At 43.1% G+C, this 10,115-nt stretch overlaps 1 non-coding gene across 1 annotated transcript; it reads right to left on the bottom strand.

Annotated features, from left to right (window-relative positions):
* Nucleotides 1-1,660: 1,660 nt before the first annotated feature.
* trnae-uuc (transfer RNA glutamic acid (anticodon UUC)) lies at nucleotides 1,661-1,732 on the bottom strand. Its single transcript has one exon. It is a non-coding gene; the product is annotated as a tRNA-Glu (tRNA).
* Nucleotides 1,733-10,115: the final 8,383 nt, after the last annotated feature.

Genomic DNA, 10,115 nt, shown 5'->3' on the forward strand with positions numbered 1-10,115 from the left:
CACTGCAGTTTGCGTATCGTTCAAACCGTTCAACGGACGATGCCATCACCACAACCCTCCATCTGGCCCTCACCCACCTAGACAATAAGGACTCATACGTTCGAATGCTGTTCATAGATTTCAGCTCAGCATTCAACACAATCATTCCCCAGCACCTGATTGGAAAGCTGAACCTGCTGGGCCTGGACTCCTCCCTCTGCAACTGGATCCTGGACTTCCTGACTGGGAGACCTCAGTCAGTCCGGATTGGGAACAGCATCTCCACCACCACCACACTGAGCACTGGGGCCCCCCAGGGCTGTGTGCTCAGTCCACTGCTGTTCACTCTGCTGACTCACAACTGTGCAGCAATGCACAGCTCGAATCACATCATCAAGTTCGCCGATGACACGACCGTGGTGGGTCTCATCAGCAAGAACAACGAGTCAGCATACAGAGAGGAGGTGCAGCGGCTGACGAACTGGTGTAGAGCCAACAACCTGTCCCTGAATGTCGACAAAACAAAGGAGATGGTTGTTGACTTTAGGAGAGCACAAGGTGAACACACTCCGCTGAACATCGACGGCTCCTATGTGGAGATCGTCAAAAGCACCAAATTCCTTGGTGTTCACTTGGCGGAGAACCTCACCTGGTCCCTCAACACCAGCTCTATCACCAAGAAAGCCCAGCAGCGTCTCTACTTTCTTCGAAGGCTGAGGAAAGCACATCTCCCAACCCCCATCCTCACTACATTCTATAGAGGGACTATTGAGAGCATCCTGAGCAGCTGCATCACTGCCTGGTTTGGGACTTGCACCGTTTCGGACCGCAAAGCCCTGCAGAGGATAGTGAGGACAGCTGAGAAGATCATTGGGGTCTCTCTTCCCTCCATCAAAGACATTTACAAAAAACACTGTATCCGCAAAGCAACCAGCATTGTGGACGACCCCACACACCCCTCACACAAACTCTTTACCCTCCTCCCGTCTGGCAAGAGGTACCGAAGCATTCGGGCCCTCACGGCCAGACTGTGTAACAGCTTCTTCCCCAAGCCATCAGACTCCTCAATACTCAGAGACTGGTTTGACACACACGTGTCCTGAGTTGCACTTTAATTACTGTCACTTTATAACTGTCTGCTACCTCAATAACTGCTATGTGCATAGAACACTATCTCATAGTATGTTATGTTTACATTTTAGAAACTGTCATCTTTTTGCACTACTGAGTACTGGTCGGCGCTGCACTGTCTATTGTCCTGTTCATTGTCAGTAATTTGTTGTACTGTCCTGTACTTTTTGCACATGTTTGCACGTGCACTTTATATAGGTATATATAGGTAGTTTATATAGGTATTTTATTTCGTTGTGTAGTCTCATGTGGTCCTATGTTGGTCCTTTGTTGTTTTTATGTAGCACCATGGTCCTGGAGGAACGTTGTCTCGTTTTGTACTAACTGTATATGGTTGAAACGACAATAAAAACCACTTGACTTGACTTGACTTGACTTGACTACAATTAAATGAAATATTGTTTTTAATAATACGTGTATTTGTTAAACCAATATCAAAGATTATGGTTGTTGAAAACCACGTCATTGTGCCGAGAATGCCACTGAATTGCCTTTGTTTTCACAACAGCTCCGCGTAGATCAGAGCTCAGTGGATTACCATGCCACACCTCTCCCTTACCGGGAGTCGAACCCGGGCCGCCTGGGTGAAAACCAGGAATCCTAACCTCTAGACCATATGGGAGTCTGAGAGGTGTTTAAAAACACATTTTCTCCTCTGTTAAAAAGTAAATAACAATCATTAACCATTAAATCCTTATTTTAAAGCGACCATCTGAAAGTTTTTTGTCTTATCCAATATCCACTGTTTTAGAAAACACATTTTCTCCTCTGTTAAAAAGTAAATAACAATCATTAACCATTAAATCCTTATTTTAAAGCGACCATCTGAATGTTTTTTGTCTTATCCAATATCCACTGTTTTAGAAAACACATTTTCACCCTTTTGTTAATAAAAAACTTGTACCATGTTTGACACCAAGCATTACACACTCATTAAAGATGTCATTTAAACACATTTTAAACATAATACTGCTTTTTATGTCTTACAATAATAATAATAAATCCAAATGAACCCCACACACACATTACTTTAACATGTTTCCGGAAAACAACTCAATGATTACAACAATGAATTATTTCATCATGAACCATACGTTATCTTGACATCTCATTTTCAAACCTAAACTCTTTTGAAATACTCAGTTGTGGGGGCGGATACCTCTGCAAACATATAACATCAGATATGACCAAACACGTCACACCACAACACACACCGGAATGGGGGAAGGTGGGTGGGAGGGAAAGAGGGCGGGCGGGGCGGGTGGGGCGGTGCGGGGCGGGTGAGCGGAAGGGGAAAGGTCAAAGGTACAGCAATTAAGCCATAAATCATTTTTTGACACAAAGTATATTATAAGAACTACTAACGCGGTCTTGAGAGACTGAAAAGCATGTTCAGCCTCAGTGGTCCAGAGTAGTGTCTTTGGTTTTCCCTTGAGTAGAGAGGTCAGGGGAGCGGTTAGCAGGCTGTACTGGTGAATAAACCTCCGAGAGAAATTCTCAAACCCAAGGAATTGTTGTAATTCTTTAACCGACTGTGGAACGGTCCAGGAGGTTATGGCTTTGGTTTTACGATCATCCATCTCTACTCCTTTTTCGCTAAGGTGGTAACCGAGGAACTCGACTGAGGTCTGATGAAAGGAGCACTTCTCCGCTTTCAGGAACAGGGAGAATTCACGTAGTCGTTGAAGTACTTGAGAGACATGTCGCTGATGTTCCACCGAGTTTCTGGAGTAGATTAAGATATCGTCTATGTAGATTATTACAAATTGATTCAGGTAGTCTCGGAAGACTTCGTCCATGAAACTTTGGAAGACTGAAGGGGCGTTTACCAGACTATACGGCATGACGAGATATTGGTAATGTCCTGCAGGGGTGATGAATGCGGTCTTCCACTCGTCGCCCTCTCGGATTCGAATGAGATTGTATGCACTTCTCAAATCCAGCTTGGTGAACATCTTGGCTTCTCGAAGTTGTTCAAGAGAAGAGGGAACCAATGGGAGCGGATAACTGAACTTCACGGTTATCTTATTCAAAGCTCTATAGTCTATACATGGACGTAGACCTCCATCTTTCTTAGGGACAAAGAAGAAACTGGCAGCAGCAGGGGAAGTAGAGGCACGAATATACCCTTATTTTAATGCCTCTCCAATGTACTGTTGCATGGCTTCTTGTTCAGGGATAGCCAGAGAGTAGATCCGCCCCTTGGGGATGGATTCTCCAGGAATCAGATTGATGGCACAATCCCAGGGTCGATGAGGTGGCAATTTGGCAGCCTTGATGGGATTGAATACATCCGAATACTGAGAGTAGCATGAAGGGATGGACACTGACAGGTTTTCTAAGGGGCTTTCAATGGAAGTTGAGTTCATTGGGATGGCGTCGGGTAAGTTAGCGTTGGGTGAGACTGAGATTTCAATATTCGTGGACGAGCACATACAACCCCATTTCAATATCTTACCAGATCTCCAGTTGATGTTAGGTTGATGTCGTATAAGCCATGGACGGCCAAGGATAATATCTGCCTGGCTATTCTCAAGTACGAAAGGTTCAAACAGTTCATGGTGTGTGTCTTCAATACAGAGTAGAATGGGTTTAATCTGAGACGTGACGTACCCCTGATTGATGGTTTCCCCAGTCACTGCATGGATGGAGTATGGCTTGGTGGTGGTGGATTTCTGGAGTTGGAGTTTCTGACAGAGCTGTCCTGAGATGAAGTCTCCTGCCGACCCTGAGTCAACAATGGCTGTAGCAGAGACATGGAAACTCGTAGATTTTAGGATCACTGGTATCGTTAAGGGAGCTGATACAGAGACGGACGTACAGACAGAACTCACAAGCATTCTAGGAGGTCGTGAGGGGCATGAACGAAGAAAATGTCCTCCCATCCCACAATACAGACACAATTTTAACTCTCGACGTCGAGAACGCTCTGCTTGAGACAGTCCATAGGTATCCACCTGCATCTTCTCTACTGCCACTTCGGAGGGACGTTTATCGGGGTACTGAGTTGGTACAACTGTGGGCTGTTGGGCGTTGCGTTAGCAGCCCTGAGATCTTTGGTGCACACGGAGAGCTTGCTGTATGAATTTTTCGACCCCCAGGCTATCATCATAGATTGTGAGTTGAAGGCGAAGTGCAGGGTTCAAACCACGTCGGTAGATGGAGATGAGCGCCTTCTCGTTCCACCCACTGGCAGAGGCTAGAGTGCGGAATGCTAGGGAATACTCAGAAACAGATTTCTTGCCTTGATGTAATTGTAGTAGTTTATCACTGGTGGATGAATCATCTACTGGACGCCCGAAAACTTCTGTAAAATGGTTGACAAACTCTTGTACAGAGGAAGTAACAGCAGATTCCTGCAGCCACAATGTTTCAGCCCAACTTAATGCAGCCCCTGATAGTTGTTGAACAATAAAGGCAACTCTCGACCTTTCAGTGGGATATAACTGGGCTTGTTGTTCTAGAGCGAGCGAACACTGTAACAGGAACCCGTTGCAATCCTCCGCCCGGCCGGAGAATGGCGCTGGACGGGAAATTGGATTGGCGAAGCATACCAGAGAGGAAGTGGGGTTTGCGGAAGTGCTGGGCGTTGGCTGACTGGGATTCACAGCGGCGGCTGTCGGTTGGCAGGATTATCAACATTAGGGGCAAATTCCATCGCGCTGTTTCTTCCCTTTTTTGAGGTCAAGCCTTCTGTCGGGATAGAGACCAGGAGATCGGAGGTAAGTGATTCAAATACTGTTTTATTAAAGTGTCACTCGTGCAAGGTGGGTATAAGGTGAGTTTTCAGGTGCAGGTTTGGTGAAGATCGCTGGATGTACGGAGAACAACAGGTAATCCAGATAACTTCAATCGTGGCATAATACTCAGTCTCAGTTCGTTAATCCATTCTTTCTTCTAGGACTGGTCGGAGCAACTTGGACAGATATCAAACATGGGCTTTCAGGAATCGGACGGGAGATCTGGAGATGGCAGAACAACAATGCAAAGGGTTAGTATTGAGTCAGGTAAGGAAGCGGAATACTCAGGTGTTCAGGTTTCATAGGGTTCACAGGATACGGGAGGAAACGGTCTGTTCCTGTTGGAGGCTTGACAACGACTGGAATCGCGGTGAGTGTTTTTATGAGCTGGTTGATGGAGTAATTAATGATGACCAGGTGTGTGTGTTTAGTATTCTGGGGAGAGTGATCTTTGAGTGGTGGGTTGAAACAAGCCTGATTGATCCCTGACAGTCAGCAGGCTATAAAAAAATATCTTGTAACACGGATGACAGCTGCTTATAACCCTCTTTACATATCAAAACATTCTCAGAAAGAAAAGACATACCTCATTTTAACACATTTCACAGTAGCTCTTGCTACTTGTATCATCATATTTGTTTTCGTCATCCTCTGGATATACTGTCATTTTTACCAATTGAACAGACACCCCTGCTTTAACCAGTCTCTGTACTGAGCTGGAAACACACGTTATGATGCATGGTAAACATAACAATATCAACAGTCTTACCACCGCAATTGGTAACACAGTTTGAATCAGCCAGTACCCCCATCCTCCCCAGAGATTCATCAACCAAGTAACCCATGTACTCTCAATATGTTCTGGCTCCTGTACGGCTTTTCTCATGTGTTCAATTACATTTGTGATGTTGTCGCTGTAATCTGGAATATTGAAACAACAAGACATTCCCAACATTTTGCAAACTCACCCTTTCTCTGCAGTTAACATATCAAGAACCAACCTGTTTTGAATCTCTTAACTGTTTCATTTCATAATTTATCATTGTCAAACCATTTTCTGTGCTATTACCTATTGCTAATACTTTCCATGCTAGCCTATTTATCTTATTAATTGTTACCGTTGTACCCACCCCTAAGAACAATGACCACCCCACATTTGCTGCATAGTGCTTTGGTAAAACCCCAGGCAAAATTTCAACATTTCTTTTTTCCCTTCCCACCCCAGGTGCCCTGTTTAGCAAATACACAGATGTACCCACATTCATCAAAGCTGGATAATAACACCCTGACTATTTCTTTGGCATCCGATGAAATGCCCTGTTGCCACACACCCACACTGCTGCAGGTGAAGTTTCATGTGGCTTGCTGAATGGGCATGTGAAGTTGAATTCTTTGTCGTTGATGACGGCTGTGCAGTTGTCCGCTGTTCTGTCCTTCACGTTGATTCTGACCCTACAGTCAGACCATCCTGCTTTAAACCATCTCGCATTGTTCTTGAATTCTTTTCAGTTCATACCTTTTCATGATGATTACTGCTTGTGACCACACGATGGGGTCCACTCTGCACACAGGCCATGTTATTCTCTGTGGTTGGCCTTGCTCTTCCACTGATAGTGGTACTTGGTGTTCAAACTTGATCTCGGTGTTTATTGACATTCACTCGGAACAATCTCTTCCTGTTGCTGATTCTCCTGCAATGTGCGTGGAACTTTCCTGCAATGGTTAGCATGAACCCACATAGCTCTCTCTGCGACCTTCACTGGCGTGTGAGTCGTTAGTAGCACTTGGAATGGTGCCATCCACCTTTTCGCCTTCCAGCTCTTTCTCATCAGGTCATGAATCACAACGAAATCGCCAGGCCTGATCTTATGCAACTTTTCACCTGAACACAAACATTGGACAACAGAGAAGACATTTCTTTGCAATAATTCAACATGTCATTCTCACACAGATCTGTTGATGGCAGCCCTTGTCTACCCCTTTCTATTCCCATGAATGGTGGTCTACCAAAGAGTATTTCAAATGGACTTAAATTTGTTTTGACTCTTTTTCTCATTCTGGTGTACATCAACACAATTGGGAGTGCTTTAACCCATGTGAGCCCAGTTTCCTCACAGCACTTAGCCATTTTTTCTTGATTGTTTGATTCTCCCTCTCAATAACTGCAGTGTGTTCTCATGTCAATTCCCAAAAACTGACCCACCTGCTTTATTGCTTCATTGACAAAGTGTGTCCCATTGTCCGAGCTGATTTTCCTTGGAATTCCCCATCTCGGAACAATCTCGGTTAAAAGAGCCTTCGCTCCTGCTGCCAAATCTTGTTTCGAGGTTGGGAAGGCCTCAACCCATTTGGACCACGTCAACCATCACCAGGCAGTATTTCTGTTTCCCACAAGGGGTTAACTCGATGAAATCCATCATCAGATACTCAAAAGGCCCCCCTGGTGGTGGTTGAGATACTATAGGTGTTTTTTATCCCTATTGCCACGTTATGTGTGTTACAAATGACACATCTTTAGCAAAAATTTTCAGCAAACCACAATTCTTTCATTTGCGCAACCATCTCCTCTTTTGATACATGGTCTAACCCATGTATCAACTTTCCATAATGAGGAAAGAAGTGTTTGGTTAAACAAAGCATGCCATCACAGCTCATCCACACATTCTCCTTAGATCTACAGCCAGCTGCCTTCCATCGGGTTTTCTCCTTGCCTGTGGAAAAAGTTTGCATGCTCTGTAAACAAGAACAAATTTTGAGGTTATTGTCAGATATCAAAGCACACGTAGTCTCTTTTGTCTCCATCGCTGCCGCGTCTGTTTGTGCGTTTCTTGTTGAGACTGAACTGTTATCGTTAGTGTGCGCTGCGCACTTGCAAATCGCGACCTTGTCTGGTAAAAGAATGGCCTCCAAAAGCTCAGACACAAGAGATGCATTTAATATTGGATCACCATCTGACTTCAAAAATTTTCTGTGCTTCCATAGAGCACCAAAATCGTGTGTTACCCCAAAGGCATAACGCAAATCTGTGTAAATTGTCACACATTTGTCTGCCCTAAGTTTACATGCTTCTGTTAAAGCAACCAGTTCAGCTGCCTGAGCTGAATAATTTGATGGCAGTTTGCCAGATTCCAGTGGAGTTGCTCCTGGCCCCGGTACGGTCGGCCCCTCTCTCTTAAACTTACGAAGTAGAGCTGAAACTTCTCAGTCCAGGTGGCCAAACACCGTCCGCACTCAGGTCCAGAAGGCACTTCCAAGGAATCCCACTATTCTGACACCAAATTGTTGTGGCAAAAAATTGTTAACCAACCATTATCACTGCGTAAGAGACACTCTGACTCAAACAGTCTTTTAGAATTATTTATTCTTGCAAGAAGGATCCGGTCATTACACAGGAGTTAATCTGTGCCATGAGTGGGACCCAGAAAGGGAGGACTGACTTGTATTTTATACTCTTTCAAGGTTTTCCGACAGAAGCACATCCTCCCCCTCTGCATCCCTCAAGGCAAATGTTGGCCATTATTGGTTTAGGGGTTACCGTTGGCCTGTAGTATCAATGTACTAAATTAGAAAATTTTAGACCTAAAAATGGGACTTTAGGGCATGACCTGTAGCACCTCCTAAGGGCGAATGTGGGCCATTCTTTGCACAGTACTTCAGAGTGATGTCATCTTGAAAAATGTTAGGTTTGAAAAACGATCAGTCAAAATGACATTTGATTTACTGACATATATATTGAGGCAATGTAGACATTTACATAAATACACCCTTTCAGCCATTTTGTGTTTTATTCATTTTTGCTAAGTTACAAATTTAAAGACACCAATTCTACACATGGGTACCAAATTTCAAGACAATTGGGGCTATGGTTTAGGAGAAGAAGATCTTTAGGTTTTCCCAAATTTTCACTGTATAGGAAAATCTATCATGGTGGAAATGATGGGTCCTTGAGGCTTTTTGTTCCCCATGAGAAATGAGGCATGTACACCAAGTTTCAGAAGAACTGGACAAATGGGGTGGAAATGAAATCATTTTGAAAATGGGACTTTTGGGTGTGGCCTGTATCGCCCCCTATGGGTGAATGTGAGACATTCTATGCATAGTACTTCAGAACTAGAAAAAAAAGTTTGTCAAGACAAACTTTGACGTTGGCTTGAGAAAGGCAGAACCTTGAACCAAGACTGGAACTCTATGATAACAATAAAACAAGATCACTTCAAAAATCTGAAATATGTGCAATTACTTGAAAATTGTTTAAGCTCTCCATGTTATTATTCCACATACAGCATTGACTAAGACTTTGTCCTAAGTCTTCATTTTATGCATTGTAAAAATAAGTGAATGTTAAAGGGATATTTGATCATTTCCTCACCCTCATGCAGTCCCAGATGTGTATGACTTTCTTCTGCAGAAATTGAATAAAGATGTTTAGAAGAATATCTCAGCTCTGTTGGTCCATTCAATGTAAGTAAATGAGAAGTGGTGAGAAACAGATCAATAATTAAGTCATTTTTTACTATAAATCTCTACTTTCACTTTCATAAGTGCTCTTCTCTCTTAAGATTTTTGTGATTTACATAAGCATATCACCCCTCCTGAGCAGGGAGGACAATTTATAGTAAAAATAAATAAATAAATAAATAAATAAATATATGTGTATATATATATATATATATATATATATATATATATATATATATATATATATATATATATACTACATATACTACATATATACAATATATACTATTGATCTGTTTCACACCCACACCTATAATATAATTTCTGAAAGTATGGATTAAACCAATGGAGTGTGTTGTAGAAATGTAGCAAAGGAATGCCACCTGGTCTTCTCATTCGTAGAGGGAGATGAGGATAGAAAATTTCTGTATGAGCTTATGTCTGAACCGAGACAGTATTTCCGACTGAAAAGCAGAACCGAGACACTTTGGGAAAGGCTGACTGGGGTCCTCTGCCCTCTTCAGGTCAGAGGTTATTTAGTACAGGGGGTATGTTTGGGCTTGTTAGTAGTAAATCAGGGCTAGTAGACTAGTCCCTGTATCTAAGGAATGTAGAGGGGGAAGTTCTGCTTCTGTTGGAGACCTTGGGGAGCCGTCTCACTCATGTCGCGGTGTAATTCCTGTGTAATGACTGGGTCCTTCTTGCAAGAATAAATTCTTTTAAAAGACTGTTTGATTCAGAGTGTCTCTTACGCAGTGATAATCGTTGGTTAATAATTTTTTGCCACAACAAGTGTTATGGGTTACT

The sequence above is a fragment of the Xyrauchen texanus genome, chromosome 48, assembly GCF_025860055.1.
Source record: "Xyrauchen texanus isolate HMW12.3.18 chromosome 48, RBS_HiC_50CHRs, whole genome shotgun sequence".
Classification (NCBI taxonomy): Eukaryota; Metazoa; Chordata; class Actinopteri; order Cypriniformes; family Catostomidae; genus Xyrauchen; species Xyrauchen texanus.